A 19315-nucleotide genomic window follows, 5' to 3' on the forward strand; every position below is an offset into this window, starting at 1 on the left:
TAGACCCATCAAGACAGGAACCTACCATGTTTGGATTCAGAATTCCTAATAGATGTTTTTAACGAACATGACCATACTATCAAATAGATACTTGCATATTCTATTTTTTTTATAGTTGCGTTTTCAAGTTCAAGTAGTTTTAATAAAATTATTTCCACCACTTAGTTCACTTTCTGTAAAGCATGCTGAGTATGCAACAGATTTTATTTGATAATCCAGAGTTGATATTGCCAGGCATCAGATGCTGCCTTTTGAAAGCACGGGGTCCTGATACTGGGGTGAAGAAGCAGGTGAAGCCAGCCTCAGGAAGTGCCAAGAAGGGCTTTCTGGGAAGTTAGAGAGTTTTACCAGAAGCTAAAAGGGTAGACAATACTGACAATACTTCCCCCAGTGGGAATGTAGGGGACAGGAGCTCCATGTCTAATGAGCTCCATGTCCCCAGAGTAGACTTTAGGGCTGAACTTCAAAGCTTCTGTGCATCTTCCAGCTGTCCACAGTAGAACACAACTCAAAAGATGAGCTGGTGATAGCAACAAGATCCCAAACTTCTTTTGTTTTAAGGACATATTGGAGGAAGAAGTAAGTGATAGGTATGAAAGCAAGTGGACAATCAGACAAACCTTTGTCTCAGCCCGTCACTTCTCAAACAGGTTCCAGGCAAATGTCATACCCTAACAGACTTCTTATGACACCTTAGCAGGACCTCAAATTTACGGTGGTACTTTATAGACCTCAAGGAACAAAAGAAAAGGCCTATCTAACCTAAGGTTATGATATGTCTCAGACACGGACATTTCTAAGAAATGTAAGGACATTGCCTTTATACCACACCAGAAGGAATTCAAGGCGAAGAGAGTTTATCCTCGGATTCTGGACTGTGTTAGTCTAATGAAGCCAACTGTCTGAGTTTGGAGAGAAAAGAGAGCCAAGGAGAACGAAACTCAAGGGTGCCTTTGGAACCCTCAGAGTTCTATTGGGAGAACTGGGCTTTGTAATTCTAGCACCCCTGGGGAGGCTGGGGCAGGAAGATCACGAGTTTGAGAACAGCCTGGTCTTCACATGAAGATACCACCTGAAAAACTCAAAACAGGGTAGACTCTGGGTGAGGCTCAGTTGTAGAGCTCTTACCTAGCATGTGAGAGACCCTAGGTTTGATCCCCAGAGCTGCAGAAACAACATAAACCAACAGCAAATGTGGTGTAGGCAAAGGATGGTCAAGACAGCCACTCAGATGCAAAGCCAGGCTCCTTTCACGTAAGAGTAAGGATGCTCAGTGGGGTAAAGAGCCCAGTGGGTACAACCTAGACCTTTAGACACAGCATAGGCAGGAAGATGGCTGGCCTCAGGGCAAGAACAGGCAAGGAGCATGCTTGCTGAATTCTGGAAATGCTTTGAAATCTCTTGGTTTCCCTCAAGGAATAGCAGGATTTAAAGTGGTTGGTCCACTCTTATATGCTGTGTGTTATGGGACAGGTCTTCAAATCCGAACTTGGTTCTCAAGGGGGGGGGGGGGAGGGGGAGGCTGGTGAGCCTCAAGAGCCTCATCCACACACAGACTTGATTTAGGAAGTAAGATCATAGACTTGATGTTGAGACTATATTGAATTGTGAGTTGGCACTCTGGACAGGAAGGCTGAAAGAGAGAGAGAGAGAGAGAGAGTGTGTGTGTGTGTGTGTGTGTGTGTGTGAGATAGGCATAAACATATCACAGGGTGTGTCATGGGAGTCAGGAGATGAGAGGACAGCTTTACAGAACTCACCCCCTCCATTTGCTTTCACATAGGGTTCCATGGGTTGAACCCAGCCAGGTTTTAGTGGTAAGTCCTTTAACCAACAAGATCATGAATAGGCTGAGGGATGTGAATTCTTATGGCTAAGTAAGACTGGTAGGCTGGTGTCCACAGTATATCCTCCATCCTACACAATGTTCACTCAATACAGTGAAGGGGATATCCCTCCCAAGAGGTGGAGACAATGATTCTCTGAATGTGGATGGGCCTACAGATACGGAATAAGTAGTGATGTATCATTTCTAAGACTAGGTCATAAAGGAAGTGTAGTTTCTACTTGGTGCTTTTGGGATAGTCACTGGTAGAATCTAGCTACCGCACAGTTAAGAAATTCAAGTCACACACAAAGATCAGATGTAGATACACTGTCATCTACAACACCAATATCGGTGCCACAAAAGTGTCAGCTGCCATTTGACTGCAGCCACATAAGATATGCCATTCCAAAAAAATAAAACAAAACAAAACCCAAATCAAACGAACAAACTACCTTGTTGACTTTGACATTGTGGCATATGGCATCGTTCCTCAGAAAATTGGACATAGTACTACCTGAGGACCCAGCTATACCACTCCTGGGCATATATCCAGAAGATGTTCTAACTGGTAATAAGGACACATGCTCCACTATGTTCATAGCAGCCTTATTTACAATAGCCAGAAGCTGGAAAGAACCCAGATGTCCTTCAACAGAGAAATGGATACAGAAAATGTGGTACATTTACACAATGGAGTACTACTCAGCTATTAAAAACAATGAATTTATGAAATTCTTAGGCAAATGGATGGAACTAAAAATATCCTGATTGAGGTAACCCAATCACAAAAGAACACACATGGTATGCATTCACTGATAAGTGGATATTAGCCCAAAAGCTCAGAATATCCAAGATACAATTCACAGACCACATGAAGCTCAAGAAGAAGGAAAACCAAAGTGTGGATGCTTCAGTCCTTCTTAGAAGGGGGAACAAAATACTCCCCCTCATATTTACAGGAGCAAATATGGAGACAAAGTGTGGAGCAGAGACTGAAGGAAAGGCCATCCAGAGATGGCCCCACCTGGGGATAGATCCCATATACACTCACCAAACACAGATACTATTGTGGATGCCAAGAAATTCATGCTGACAGGAGCCTGATATAGCTGTCTCCTGAGAGGCTCTGGCAGAGCCTGACAAATACAGAGGTGGATGCTCTCAGCCAACCATTGGACTGTGCATGGGTATCCCCAATGGAGGAGTTAGAGAAAGGTCTGAAGGAGCTGAAGGGGTTTGCAACCCCATAGGAAGAACAACAATATTAACCAACCAGACCCCCCAGAGCTCCCAGGGATTAAACCACCAACCAAGGAATACACATGTAGGGACCCATGGCTCTGGCCACATATATAGCAGAGGATGGTTTTGTCACAGCATCAATGGGAGAAGAGGCCCTTGGTCCTGTGAAGGCTCGAAGCCCCAGTGTAGGGGAATGCCAGGACGGGGAGTCAGGAGTGGATGGGTGGGTGGGTGAGCACCCTCATAGAATCAGGGGGAGAGGGGAGGGAGTTTCTGGTGGGGGGAGCAGAAGAAAAGGGGATAACATTTGAAATGTAAATAAAGAAATATCCAATTAAAAAAAAGAATTGAGGCAGAAGGATGGTAAGTTCAAGGCTAGTCTGAACTAGTAAACAGGGCATAGAAACAGTGGTCCTGGCTCTTGGTTTTGCTTCTTGTTTGTTTTAGGGTTTAGTAATAGGGTCTCATGTAGTCAGGACTGGCCTAGAAGGCCTTATGTAGGTAAAGATGGCCTTAATTTATCTCCTGACCTTTCTGCTTCCAGCACACAAGTGCTAGGATTATAGGTGATGAGCAAGACATTGTGTTTAAAAACAAAAAATAAAATGAAAAACAAAACCAGAATACTCCCATCCGACTCCCAATAAACTCAAAACATTATTCCAGACAATGATACAATGATTGTTCTCAACCTGGGCATTTGGGAAGCAGAGGCAAGCAGATCTCTGTGACTTCAAGGTCAGCTTGGCCTACACAGTGAGGTCTAGGACAACCAGGTCTAAATAAATTCTGTCTCAAAGAAACAAAAAACAAAATGCAAAAGTAAAACCATTGCTCTAAGTCACTGATTTTGATTAGTTACACAGCAATGGATAACCATATGCCAATGTATTTGGTTTAGGCTTTGCTTTCAGTGCATGGTCTCATACTGCAGCCTGGAGGGACCCCTTCTCTGCCCCTCAGGTTCTGAGATTGCTGAACGCCACCATACTCACATTCTATCTCTGTTTTAACGAAGTGTTTCCTCAAGTCCAGAGAGTTACAGAGTGGTAAGTGGGTCACCGAGCTTCTAAAAGGCATTTTCACGGTCCCCATCTCCCTTTTTTTGTGTGTGGCATTCACTGTTTTTATGAGTGGTTTAACATCTGGCTCCCCGTCTGTTGCTTTACTTTGCCTATGGGAGGGCCTGGGGTAGGCTCTGCCTCGTCTCTGTGACAATGGTTATTTCTAGATGCCTGGGTGTGTTATTGCAGAAAGGCCTTGAAAATTGGCATAATCACGATGCCACCCATGTCTACTGAATACCAAGCCTTGAGATACACTGTCCCTTAGTGTGCACTGCTGTCATTTAACCGACCAGAAGCCTCCTGAGGGGCACTGTCATTATTCCTATATTCATATAGAGATGCCAAGTGAATTTCAAAGTCCAACTTCTGGAAATGTTTCAATCAGGGTTCAAATATGACTTCAAACGCTTAATTCTATCATTACTGTACTGATGGCTTTCTGATAAAGGGATTGAGGCAGCAATCTCTTTAGATACAAAAGAAAACATCGAGAAGGGGAAATTTAAAATAAGTTTCTGTCTTTTAATATTCTGTGTTAGTCAAGACAGGGTCTCACTATAAAGTTCTGGCTGTCCTGGAACTCACTCTGTAGTCCAAGCTGCCCTTGAACTCACAGAGATCCACCTGCCTCTGCCTCCCAAGTGCCAGGGTTAAGGGCATGCGCCACCAAACCTCTCATAGCTCTCATAGCTCTCACAGCTTTACTTAAGAGTGAAGAGGAGACTTTCCAATCACTATATCTACACGCAGATGGTATTTATTCAAACGAACTGTGAACTGTAGCATTGCAAGAACTATGCGGGAAACACTGGGTTTGTGAGGCTTCCTTGGGATTAATGTAAAATAAAACTGACTGCTGTAGTTAAACAGGCAATATGAATGAATAAGAAGGAACATCAAAGGCAGAAAAAGTAGAGCCTTTTAAAAACCAGGGAAGAGTGTCTAAAAACATTGAGCTGGGGTAAAGCTAAAGACTGGAGCCTTGCGAGAGAACTAAACTCAGAAGGAAGGATGACTGTTGGGTACCCAATACCAAACAGTGAGCCCCGAGAACACACCTGCACCACTGTACACACCAACCCCTATGCATATACATACACATGGCCACATGTGTCAACAACAGCCAGGAGGGAAATGATATCACTGTAACCCTAAACACAAAAGAAATCATTTAAAAATATTGTTCTATTTAAATCTTTTTTTAAAAAAAAGGAAAGAAGGGAAATAGTGATCTCTAGTGATCATGGTTTAGAGCCCATCGGTGACATTGACTTAAAATTTCTCTTTTGCCCATTTTGTTCAACTTTTTAACAACTATGGCAAGAAACAACAGCTGATAGAGATTTAATTTTAAGACATCAAAGTCATTCCACAGTAAAACGGATATGAAATGGCAGAAGGCCCATTGATCTTTTGGAAATGTTGGGAATAGGTAGGGCAACAACCTCTTGGTTCCCACGAGGAGGCTCATCTCCACCCTGCCCCCACTTGCTAATATTAGATCAAGCATGTATCACTTTCTGGGGAGAATCAATGAGTCTAAAGAGCATCTACTGGGTGGGCGCCAACAGAGCAAGGCTTTCAAGACTTGGAAGAGCCTCCAAAATAGCTGACCTGTCTTGTCGTTGTTACACCACAGTAAGTCTTTTTGTTTCATGTTTCTCTATATTCAAAATGAAAAGCATTATTTTAAGCTAAAATATACAGTGGCTTTAAGACCATAGATCTTGCATTTCAACTGAAATGCTTTTATTCACAGAAGAGCTCCTGCAATCAAGGCTCTGTGCACAGCAGCATACAGCATGCCTCGTGGCTTTTCTTATGCTGCTGCAGTATATTCCCTAGATACGGATCTATAAATAAACAAGCACCCGGGAGTCCTAGGGATACCCAGCATTATTCTAGCAAGCAAACAGAGATTCCATTTAATGGGTGCTGTGTATTTCACCTGCATACCCAACACCTTCATCTGTAAAATAACAATTCAAATAGAAAATACACCAGAGTTATCTTAGAGAATCTCCCTCATAACAAGGCTTCGAAGAGTGAGCCTGAGTCACCTTGAATCTCAGTTGGTCTTTACACGCGTGATTAGACTTTGGGAGGACAATGTCATACACAACTTCCTAAGTTGTTTCTTCCTCTGTCACAGTGGTTCTCAACTCCCCAAATGCTGTGACCCTTTAATTCAGTTCCCCGTGTTGTAAGTTCATCAATTGTAATTCTGCTACTGTTGTGAATTGTAGAGAAAATATCTGTGTTTTCTAATAGTCTTTGGCAACCCCTGTGAAAGGGTCATTTTTGGCACACAGGTGAGAACTGAGGCTCTACATCCATTAGAGTTAAGAAGAAGAATTCCTTTAAAAATGACTTACTTTCCTTGGAAAAGGCTAACAGTCACTGGATACAGGTCAGGAGTTATCTTTTCCTCCTACCTATGTTGCTGAATTTTGCAATATGAAAGTCCAACAATAGACATACGAATACAAGAGTTCAGAATTAAGAACTTCGTGGTACATTTTAGGTGGTCTATGGTGTGCATATGCATAGAATGGATTCCCATGAGGTCCATGGCACTGGGGCACTTTCAAAGCGGAGCTAAAGCCAGCAGATCTATATTACATGTGCAAACAGATGGCTGATGGGCGTCTGGTGGGCCATGGGTGAAAAGAAAGAGAAGTGGACAGTCTCCTAGATCTCTGTCCACCCTGTATGGGCTTCCCGGGTCCTTCCCAGTAGCCTAGGTTACATTTGCACAGTTAGTTACTTTACTTACTCAGTGTGGTCCAATCTGAAATCATGGTCAAAGAGGTCAATTTTCCTGCTATGATTAGAAATTTTAAAAAATCTAACTTCAGAAGCCCAGGAACATTGTGGACGTGGACATATTGATAATCTTACTTGGATGCTAATATAATGGAGAGTAACAATGAACAAGTCTTCCCAAGGATTGGTAGGAAACAGGAAGGGCAGGCTAAGGATCCTAGAGGCAAGAGCCACCAACGTTACATTTGAGGAGACGTGGTTAGAAGAGTTCATACTGTGTGTCAAATATGGTTTCATCTAGTTTCATCTGAATATAGTTTGAGGGATAGAATAGCTCCACACAAAAACTGACAGCTCAAAACATGATTGGACTGGAACAACATACAAAATTAGCAATATAAATACTTACAAGCTTTTATTTGATATCAAGCTAAAACCACCACAGTTGTAAATACACCACAGAAGAAACACACATTTTGGAAAACCTACAATGTGTGGTAATGACAGCTCAATTCCAAGCCATTTGACTCTGTCGATCATTAACTGGTATGTCTACTACCAAGAAGAAAGCATGGATTTTATAATATTTAGATCTACAATATCTTACACAACCTAACATGTTAAGATTATGGTTTTAGCCTTTTGCGGCCATTGGTGAATCACAGCCGCCAAAATGAAGTTCAATCCCTTTATGATTTTTGACTGAAGAAAGAACCGCAAATGGCATTTCAATACACCTTCTCACATTCTGAGGAAGATCGTGTCTTCCCCTCTTTCCAAAGAGCTGAGACAGAAGTATAATGTTCGGTCTATGCCCATTCGGAAGGATGATGAAGTTCAGGTTGTTCGAGGACACTACAAAGGCCAGCAGATTGGCAAGATGGTCCAAGTGTAGAGGAAGAAATACGTCATCTACACTGAACGAGTCCAGCAAGAGAAGGCAGGTGGTTATCACCAGACTAAAGCTGGACAAGGACTGAAAGAAGATCCTAGAGAGGAAAACCAAGTCCCAACAAGTAGGAAAGGAGAAGGGCAAACCCAAGGAAGAAACGATTGAGAAGATGCAGGAGTAGAGACATCTCATGCATGGCTTTCATTAAAGATTGCTGGAGTAAAAACGAAAAACAAAAACACCTAACAAATAAAAAAAGATTATGATTTTATATTTCTAAGCAGTTTCCAAAGCCTCCTGTCATTCAATTTCCTTGTTAGATTTGGTCAAATGACTCAAATAAAAGCTATAAGGTTGTGGTAGATTGAATGGTGTGAATACTGAGTCCCCAGTTGGTGGAACTGTTTGGGAAGAATTGGGGTTGGCCTCATTGGAGGAGGTGTGCCATTGGAAGCAGGCTTAGAGATCCTAAGATAACTCAGGGTATTTTCTGCGTGTCGCCTCCTGCTTGTGGATCGCAGTGTGAGCTCTTGGTGAGTCAAGCCTTCATTCCACCACCATAGACTACCTACCCCTCTGGAGCTATTAACCCAGTTAAAAATCTTCCTTCCATAAGCTGCAGTGGTCATGGTGTTTTGTCACCGAGATACAACAGTAATCAAGACTAGCTATTTTCCAGATTTCCCTACCTAGAACTCCAAACCTATTCCTTACAAGTCTCAAAGAACTAGTCCAGCACTTAATCTAGGAAGCACAGTAGAGGCAGTGTCAGACCTCATAAGTATAGTGTTTTTAGGTCATAAGAGTTTTATGAAACAGTACAAGTGGTTCTAAGACATCACGCTCAATTCCCAGATGGCCTGTGACTCAAAATTATTTTGCTTCCGGTTCCCTAGTACTTAGATTATAAGCTGCCACACTCAACCCAAAGGAGTTTTTAAACACATTCATCTCTGCTGCCTCTTAGCAACGTGGGCAAGGTGCAGAATTTCCGTTGCTGGTTTGTATGCATACCAGGCTCCTGCCTATGTCCTTCTGCCATAGCCTTGTCCTTTCAAGACTATGCTGGACAGCAGCTGCTGACTTATTTAGCCAACTAGAGGTATACACTCGAATTCAACTGCTATTTGTTTAGGGCGGACCTGGATACTTACTGAATGAATAAGCAGGGTTTGTTCTTGCTTCCTTACAATTATAATCACTAGCCTCAAGGAGAAGGGATGATCAACCCAAGTGCCTATTAATGTACAAAGTATCACTGATGAACTATCAAGTAAATAGAAGATTAAAACACAAGTTCAAAGTAGGAGGGAGAGTTGGCCCAGTAGTCAAGAGCACTTATTCTTGCAAAGGACTCAGGTTCAATTCCCAGTACCCACATGGAAACAAAACACCTCCTTTAGCATTAGGCATGGTTGTGGTATAAAATACTCACATAATAATAATAATAAATAAAATCTTTTAAAACCACAAGGTCAGTGATTGCTAAGTGGCCATGATCTATTGAGCAAGTCAGGATACATGTATAAAAACAGATATACCTTGAGTTGCAACAATACTGAAGTGTGTGTGTGTGTGTGTGTGTGTGTGTGTGTGTGTGGTCAGTTCAGTCCAATTTATACAACCAAGAGAAATGAAATTTTCAGTAAGGAAAGATTACTGTGGGCTAGAGAGGCTAAAGAAGGCTTTTTTCTGGGGCTGGAGAGATGGCTCAGGAGTTAAGAACACTGACTGTTCTTCCAGAGGTCCTGAGTTCAATTCCCAGCACCCACATGGTGGCTCACAACCATCTGTAATGGGATGCAATGCCCTTTTCTGGGGCGTCTGAAGACAGCAACAGTGTACTCATACACATAAGATAAATAAATAAATCTTAAAAAAGAAAAAAAAAAAAGAATAGACGGCCTTTCCCCATAGCACCCCAGCCAGGCCCAGAACAGGCACACATTCTGTGCCACAAGGTGCAAACTCAGCAGAATTGTCTTTCAATTTATATTTTCTTCAACTTGATATAAAGATCATTTATAGTATTAAACTTGGGGACAGTTTATTGAATGCTTAAGACTACGTCCCTTGAACAATCCCTCCCTTCCTACGTACACATGTCCTTGCGTTTGGCTATGTGAGGTCCAGTCCATGGTGACTTCTAAAGAAGGTAGGGAAACCTGAGCTTACTGGTGTGGACAAAAGCAGGTAGCAAGGAGAAAACTAACGTTGCAGTCGTCTCTGCCCACTGGGCGTGTCTCCAGGAAGGCTGCACTTAGTCAGAAAACTGGGGACACTGTATGTGCGTGCTTCTCTGTAATTTAATCCCAACCCTCCTGTGACCTAGTAACTATCGTCCTTACCCTTTCTATAAACACTGACACCCCAGGGCGAGCACAGGGCGGAGAGCAGCCCGTGACTGCAATCAGACACATCCAATTCTAAGCACAGCTCTTCCCACAATGTGACTCATTGGGGGAGAGAAAAACAATGGTGCCTACTCCCTGCTGTTCCAGTGCAGTCCACCGCAGCCCAGCTATTGAACCAACCCTGCCCAAACCCCACAGCCAGCCAGGACTACAAACTGGTTTTGCCTCTGACCCTGCAATTCATATCTACTGAAATGATCTCTCAACAGATCAGTCTACTAAAGTGTCTTTATTTTATTTTATTTTTTTTAAGACAGGGTCTCACTATGTAGCTCTGGCTCTCTGGAACTCACTACATAGGCCAGACTGGCCTCGAACTCAGAGAGCTGCCTGCCTCTGTCTTCTGAGGGCTGGGATTTAAGGTATGTGTTACCACACTGGCGATTTGTCATCTTGTGTGTTCACTGTAGTAAACTGCCTTCCTTGAGTCTTGTAACTCTCCTCAAACTGGAGAGAAGCGGCTTGGAGTGGAGGAAGTGGCTATTTTCTTCAGGATCTCTGAATTGCTCTACATGTCCCTGGAATACACAGTCAGTAAACAACTATTAATTAAGAGTTGCCGAGCAACGCTCCTTTGATTTCTATAAAAACCTCCTTTGTCCCAGGGATCCCTTCATTCATTTCCATGATTACACCGGCAACTGACACTAGATTAAAATAAATGGCTACACATGCATTATAGTGCTTTTCTTGCAAATTAAAATAAGATGAAAACCCACAGCCTTGTGAGGTCTTACAGAAACCTGGCCCGGGGACACTCGGAGATTAAATCGAGCTTCATTTCCACTTGGAGAATTTACATAGACACTCAAAGTGAGAAAGAAAATGCAATTCTTGACTACATAGCAACACATAAAAGCAGCTCATCTCAACCCCAGATGAACAGCTACTGAGCAAGCGTGCCTTCTAGAGTACCTCTGGCTCTTTCATATTCAGTTTCCTCTAACTGTGACAGTCACAGAATGTTTTTAGACACTGGGGTTTCTATTATGCCCATTTAAAAAACAAACAAACAAACAAACAAAAAACTCTGGTGTGTTTTTAAAATGTCACCCTCAGTCTCTGCATACCACCTGCAAGTTTGCGGGACCCCAGTGGGAGGGGTGGCTGGGGAGGAGTCAGGATGCTGTGTGAAGGCAGAGATGACCGAAGTGCCATAAGCTCAACCGCTAACCTTGCTGCAGAAGCACCAAGGTTATGAGCAAAGTCCTGACTGGCAGCAGCGCAGGCAGGGTTGTCTGGAGAGGCGGCCACCACCAGGCGCTCCGCTCACTGTGTGAGGGAGCTGAGGAGATTCTCCTGCTGGATCACGCAAGGGCAGCTGCCTGCCTAGCAGCTACAACAGTGGTTCTCAACCTGGGGGTCACGATCCCTCTGACCAAACCCTCTATCTTCCAACATTACAGTTATGGAGTAGCAACAAAAATCGTATTGTGGCTGGGGGTCAGCACAACATGAGGAACTTTACTAAGGGGTCACAGGATGAGGAAGGTCCTGAACCACCGAGGTAGGGGCAGAACTCTGGGTGAGGGAGAACAAGGGCCACCCCTGCCTGTGCATCCTAGAATCGCAAACTCATTTGGCAACGGCAAGGTCCTGCTTGAACAGCTTCATCAAGGGAGTAAAAGCTACGTTCTCCAGAAACTGATTGGCGTTTTAAATCATTCTCTTCATGCTTTCCTGCTCCTCTCTGCAACAAGAGCTCGGGCCACTCTGGTGCTGAAACGCATTAGCATTTAGGAATTACCCGAATTGCTCTTGGGGGGAGGGATCCCCGTGGCAAGATATGGCTGCTGTTCTGCACACTTCAGGCGGGCGAGCGCGCCCAGCTCTCGCCCACGCACACCTAGGGCCAGGCTTTCCCCGCCGCCGCCGCTGCTCTGAACCAAGCAGGCTGCTGCTCCGCCTCCCTGGACAGCAGCACATTAGCATTGCTGGGAGCTGCCCACAACCCAGAGGGCTTTTCCTGACAGACAAGGACAGTCAGAGATTTAATCCCTGCAGACAACTGCTTTGTGGGACTTTCCAGCAAGCCTGTTGCCAATTCTTCAACCTCTCTCCTACAGCTAAATGCAGCCCACTGAAAAGATTCCATTTGCTCTCAACAAAATTCAGGAAAATCAGACGTGACTACCCCGGAGCTCGATTTTAAAGTTAATGAATCACATTCACGTTAGTTAGCTTTAAACCCAGCAGTTGCTATCTGCACTGAGGGACACTTTTCCGGGAGATCTAATAAAACTGAGCCGCATCCTCCCAATGGGGCGGTTATTACTTGGATAGGAGCTGAAAAATGAAAACTAAGAAAGCAAAATCCTTCATGCTCCCCTTTGCCTCTGATCAAATCCTGCCCCTCTCTGCCTGTCATTCGCTTTGGGTCTCAAGGCAAAGTAGAATAAAGTCCTTTTGGAATGCTACCATCTCCTAGATCCAGGCCTGTGGCTACCCACCCCTGCAGTACAGCACAGTGGGTTAAGCCAGAAGCCACAGCACCCGGCAGTGTGGGTCTCCCACAACAGGAAAGACTAAGCCAGAAGTCATAGCACCCAGCAGTGTGGGTCTCCCACAATAGGAAGGACTAAGCCAGAAGCCACAGCACCCAGCAGTGTGGGTCTCCCACAACAGGAAGGACTAAGCCAGAAGCCACAGCACCCAGCAGTGTGGGTCTTCCCCTGGCCTCCCTTGTACTCTGCAGCAGGGTTAATTGTGTGGAACAGCCAAAATGGTACAGTAATTGGATATTGACTTTTGGGGGTTGATAATTTCTTTAACGCCTATGGCCTCAGACTTTCTAATGAGCTTTTCCTTAATCTGTGGTTGAAACTGAGGAGTTGAGGACACGGTAAAAGATTTTCTAAGAAGGAAAGGAGAGAGGGCAGATGCAGATGGATATTTTGCCCAGTCACACTCCTAGCCTTTGGAGGTCAGCATGGAAAGCCCTTCCTGCAGGCATCCTTTTAGGGGTGCAGGGCATCTTCCCTACCACCCCCTAACTGTGTGCTTTGCCTGGCATACACCCTGCTTTCTCTCTTCTTTGGAGAAAAAATAAACTGTGTCTGCTCTATATTAATGATTTACAACAATCCCCTCCACATCTCTATCCTGTAAGGTTTAACTTGGGCATTCCACACTTGGACTTTTCCCACAAAAGAAAGCAGACTGGAAATCTAAGCACACAGCACACCTCTACCAAGTGATAAGATCCATCTTGAAAGCAGTCTCCGTGATGACGTCTCTAGCCAGCATGGAGGATGTGCAACTCGGCGACTTCAATCAAACTATTTAATGAAGTACTTAAGGTAGATATTGATTATGCTTAAAGTGCATTCTGCAAACTTCACATCAATTGAGTTACTGTTTCCTTTTTTATAGATGGGAACTCCCTTCACACTTTTCTGTAGAGCTGCTGGCTTCAGGTTAGACACCACCAGTCTCAAGCCCTTGGCTAGTTCTGCGCTAAGTTGGTTCAAGGCTAGACAGCTGCACTACTCAGGGTAACCTCTGCCATCCCTGGCTTGATGTGGACATATGCAAGGAACTAAACACCTAGTGAGAGAAACAACCTGACGCACATCCTGATGAAGTGAAAAATAAAGCGACCTCCAGGGGAAAGGTTTTTGGTGCGTTTTAACTCCTGTGTTACCAAAGCTGGCCTGATCCTCCAGCTTCAGCCTCCCAAGTGCTGGGCTAAGTAGGTTTTGTAAGTGCAAGGGGATGAGAGAGGATGGGGAGGGAACATGCATATCGTGAAGGCAGGGATGTAGGTGGCACTCAAGGGCACAGGAATGAACACACCTAAGCAGCCCACATTGTCTACCGACAGTCAGTGCTCCTGGTTCCTGAATGCATGGCCAGGCAGCTCTTGTTCTTCGTTTTGGTTCTAGTCAGCAAGGGTGATGGAAGATTCCTGAACACGATGCAGAGACTCTCGACCCGGAACTGGAGCGAGAAGTCTGCAGAGTCCTGGCAGCCCTCAGAGTTTCTCTCATGGAAGGGATCCCAGACCCAGACATTTGATGGAGACGAGGGGGTGCTTCCTGCCTCTGCAGATGCTGCCCAGGGATGGTGCTAAGTCAGTGTCCGCTCTGTTAGCATCCTCTATAGAGATCTCATCGCGAGCCGGACTTGAGGATCATTATCCTTTTGGCTGATCTGCAAGGACCGTAAATGTATCACAGCCACCAAGAAAAGTGGGGTGGGGAGAAACTGGCGTGAGACTATTCCTCTTTTCCTAAGGGATGTTGGAAATGAAACAGCTTTTTCTCATTCTTCACCTAGGAATTTGCTTGAGTAAAGTTCTCTCAGTGGTTCCTAAGACAAAAAAATCTGCGTATGTTCAGCTATAGGACTCTCCAGACTGAGTCCCAAAGGTTGGTTTTAGCTAAAAAATGGGGTAAGTAAATGATGCCCCCCCCCATTTCCAGCACTGTTGTTTTTGGGGGACAGAAGCTGGGAGTCCATACCACCTATAACCCAGCTAACCTTAAGTAGGCTTTAACCCCACACTGGTTCATTTGAAATCTAGGAAAGTCAGGAGGCTGTATCCAGAAGCAGTCAGAAGCAAAGTAAGCCACTGGGAAATCCCAAATGTTTGCAGCCAGGCTGAAAACACGATTAGTCTCCATATCTAAACAAACAGGTCCCTGGTGGCTTCAAGCTGCCTCCACCTTGACAAGTTCTTCTCCGTGCACTCCTTAACTTGACAAGTTCAATTCCAAAGTCTCCTGACTGCTAGTAACAAGAGGCTAGGCCCTGCGTGCAGATAACTCCGCTCCGAGTTTCTCCCTTTCCTCCCATACCAGCGCTCCAATTCCGAAAACTGTGTTAAGGTGGGAAAAAAGTTCCCAAACAAAAATTAACTAAAAGACATCTCTGCATATCAGACCATGACAGTGTATATTAAGCGGCCACCACAATGTCACCAAGTTAAAGCATCATCCATTATTTCATGTGTTTGTGTTATACTTAGAGGCTGTGTTTAATTCCTTAAGGCTCCTTTTCCCATCTTAAATTTTTTTTTTAATTTAAAAAAGTTTAGTGGTAGTAGTGTGCACACATGCACGTGGGCACATGTACATGCACGTGACATGAGTGTGTGGCCTCCCCTGCAGCACACAAGTATGTAGGTCCGAGAGGACTGGTTCACAGGGCTGGTTCCTCTTCTGCATTTATGGGAGTGAACTCAGACCAGCAGGCTAGCCTGACAACTGGCAGACCTCCATCTAAAATCAGATTTGACTCTCATCTCGCAATGACCCAGTGAGTGTGAGAAAGATATTTACATGGGGGACAACTAGGATGCAGTTGACAAGGCAAAATGCAGCCTCTGCTATTCCAAGTCTTCCCTAGACCTTCCTAGATGTCGAGAAGTTTAGGAGGCCAATCATAAGAGGGGCTGTGCGGTCTCATTGGAATCTTGCAGCCCCGGTGCTCCTGCTCTGCACGTGGGATTGTGGAAACGTACTTAACAAGTGATGACTGTGGTATCTTGCTTCCACTCTTCCTAACTCATCCACACCAGACACACACAGAGACTCACACACAAATCTATACTAGCCAAGCATTTGCAAGAACTGGCAGATTTAATTTCCCGCGTCCTTCCCCAATGGGAGTTTTAAAACATACATTTGATATGTAATTTATATTTCATAAAAGTGGCATTTTAAAGCGTATACATGGGCGGTCTTGTTACATATGTAGTCATGTAACCACTACCACTCGGCCCTTTCAGAGGGTTTTTATCACGGCAAAGAGAAATCCTATGCTTACTCTCACGTGTCTTTCCCGTGTCCCCTGGCTTCCGGTAACCACTAACCACTAACCCACCTTCTGTCTCTCTGAATCTACCTATCCTGGACACTTCATACAATGCAATCAGACAGCTGGCTTGCTGTCAAAGTTCACTCATGTTTCGTCACTTGACACGATTTCTCTCTTCCTGTGGGTGAACAGTCCTGCTGTATAGACATACCACATTCTGCACTCGGCTAATGGATCTGGGTGCTTTCCACTTTGGGGCTGCTCTGAATGAGGTTGCTATAAACATGAGTACAAGTGTTTGTGTGTGCATGTGCTTTTATTTCTTTGGCATGTATATCTAGAAGTAAAATTGCCACATCATAAGTGAAAGGCATATTAAACATTCTGAGGAGCTGCTCAGCCGTTTTCCAGACTGAGTCACATGGCTCCATGCTCCCAACAGCACCAGAGGGTTTCATTTCCTTGCGGGCAGACCTTACAGTCATCCTAGTGAGTCTGAGGAGGAACTGTACCATATTTTCCAGTTTTGTTTCCTAACTGTCTAGCGATCGCAAGCATCCCTCCGCATGCTCACTGGCCATTTACTGGACTGTGTTGACCATGTGTTGAGCATCCACGTGTCACCCTCATGGTATGGCCTTCTGATCTGTGATGTTTTTAACACATAACGTTTTTTAGGCTGTCTCGCTTTCCGAGTCTCACGGTGTTGTGTGTACAGTGCCTCTTTCATGCCCTCTGTACTTATTTTGCTCACAGAAACACAATAGAATGGAGGTTAACCTATTAGTAGGTCCGTTAATGGTCCTTGCCATGTTTGGAGGGGTCCTGCAGAGGATCAAAGGCAGTGTGCATGCTAAGCCAATGCACTACCACTGAGCTACTCTCTAAACATACCATAGGCATTGTCTCTCACCGTATGCTTTCCATTAACGGAAGAGTCACATAAATGCTTCGTGTAACCTGTCAATTTGTGGCAAAACCAGCAGACCCTGACCACACCCCATCTTCTTCACCCCTCCTTCTGACTTCCAATCTCTCCGAGTAATTACTTGGGGGTTATTTTTGCTGTTCTGAGGAATCACTTGGAGTTTTTGGTCATTGTTTTACGTCTCTAATGTAGTTCTAGTACCATTTTGCTTTTTCATGTTTTGACTGCATGCATCATTTACTGAGTTATTTCTTTTTCCTAGTGTCCATGACTGGCTTGACACTCGGTATATAATCCAGGATAGCCACAAACTCATGGCAATCCTCTAGCCTCTGTCTCAAGCATGGCGATTATACAAGCATGGCTTGTACCACCAGACCTGGTTTATCTGCTGACTTCTTAAGTCAGTCAGTAAGCAAGTAAGTAAGTAAGAGTTAACTCTTGTCCACAGGCAGATATCCCCTCTCCAGTTACCTCATTGACTGTAACTTTACTTTCATCCTACTATGGGAAGGCGATTAAGGCTCACCCACACGTTGTAACATCATTGCTTGTTTTACTGTATAACTTTAGTTTTTCCAACTAATTTTTTGACTTAGTTTCCTGTGGAAAGACTCTGCTAATTAAGGTCGAAGTCCACCATGACTGGATAGCTCTGGGCTCCGCACAATAACAGTGACTCCCTTCATTAGCAGGGTTTCTCCTCCTCTGACCTTGTCTGGAGAATTGCAAACCCCCCTACACACCTCTACCTGAGGAATGTCACATAGACTCAGTTAGATTGTAGGACCAATTTCCTTTCTCCTGAGAAAACCTGTTCAGCCAGCACCTGAGAGTCCTGAGATGCTTCCCCGTGCTAATGAGGCGTTCCGGGTGCCCTAATCCCTCAACCAAAGACCTTTGCCCATTCTGGGTGTCCCTACTGTCAGTCCCCCAAGATGTTATAAGCCTTGAATCATCCAGTGTAAAGTTGCTCTGCCTGCTGAGTGAGGGTCCCAGTGTGGTTTATTCACCATACATTCTCCCAGGGCTTCCAACCCCCTGTTCGACGTCTCTGTTCCCATAGCCCTCATGGACTGTATCAGTCAACAATCCATGAGAACGGGAAGACCCACATTTTCCTATACATCTAAGACACCAATTCAACTCCAATCCTTCATCTGTACTTATAGAAATCTCTTAATAAATTCAAACATTACCCATCAATCCTTTTTAAAGAATAATCTCCAGAACTACTTCCTCCTGGACTGCTCTTGAGAACACCATAATCCGAAGGCTTTTCTTCCCCTATAAGGTCCTAGTTTCCAGCTACATTTCCCTCTACATTGTACTTTTCCATTAGAGTACACGAGCTTCAACAGCTTCCTGAAAGCAAGCGCTTAAGAGGGAAAATGGTAGACCGTACATGTCCATAGATCTTTTGACCCTTCCTTGTGCAGCAACTATATCCTAACTGAACCATTCTATCCTAGAAGGAGGTTCAATTAAGAATCAATCAACCAAATAAACACAATTTTACTAGGTTCAGGAAGCAAACTAACAAGTCTCAAGAAGTTCCTGAAACCTAAACTCACAAGGACCGGCCCCCAAAATTACATAAACCTCCATCTCAAGTGCTGAGATTCTAAGTGTGTGTCACCACACCTGGTTTACTGCTAACCTCTATGAAGCTCACTAAGTAGTCCAGGCCTCAGGAAAGAGGAGACTCTGGCAGGCATAGCTGCCTACAAGTCCTACAGGAAGCTTCAGAGATATAGCTTTCCCAAGCTCTCAGCTATTCTGGGGTGGGCCTTCTGGTGGTGCAGATGCCTTCTGGATAGTCACACTGTTGTAGTTAACCCATCACCCAGACTCCTGTAAGTGATCTCAATAAACTCACTGGCTCACTGAGCCGGACATGAGTGGAATCATTTCTTTGATGTGTTCTTGGTACCTCGTTAGTGATGAATAGATGTTTATTCGCATGTCTCAGGGAAAGGCCACATGTTTCCGTCGGCCACATGTTTCTGTCACCTCAGAGACTGGATGAGCATAGAATCCTAGAATAAATGGACTAGGGTTGTACACTTACCTAATGTATAATCCTGGCTTAGAGTTCCTTCACATCTTAGAGGTCATTTCTACAATGCCTACTAGGTTCTGTTGAGATGAAAGCTCTGATTTCTAATCCTCAACATCATTTTGTCTTTGTTATGAAATTTCACAACGATGCCTTTTATTTGAGTCTTGTGCATGGCAACTGCTGGACCATCTCAGTTTTGAAATCTGCCTTTCAGTTACAGAAAGTTTTCCTGAAGTGTTTGTTTGGCTTGGTGAAGGACCTTTTGTTAGTATGTCCTATATTAGTTTAATTTGTCTCTTTGTCTCCAAAATATTAAATATAAAAAGCATACAATTCTAAGGGTCATTAGCAACAGG

General features: G+C 44.3%; 1 protein-coding gene and 1 pseudogene across 2 annotated transcripts in view; one reads left to right on the forward strand and one right to left on the reverse strand.

Moving 5' to 3' along the window:
• Mcu (mitochondrial calcium uniporter) overlaps window positions 1–19315 on the reverse strand; it is a 168756-nt gene that overhangs the window by 81294 nt on the left and 68147 nt on the right. The gene's annotated exons all lie outside the window — the stretch shown is intronic.
• LOC110303790 (large ribosomal subunit protein uL24 pseudogene) lies at window positions 7577–7976 on the forward strand (annotated as a pseudogene).

The sequence above is a fragment of the Mus caroli genome, unplaced genomic scaffold (genome assembly GCF_978045245.1).
Source record: "Mus caroli unplaced genomic scaffold, Mus_caroli_1 scaffold_9, whole genome shotgun sequence".
NCBI lineage: Eukaryota > Metazoa > Chordata > Mammalia > Rodentia > Muridae > Mus > Mus caroli.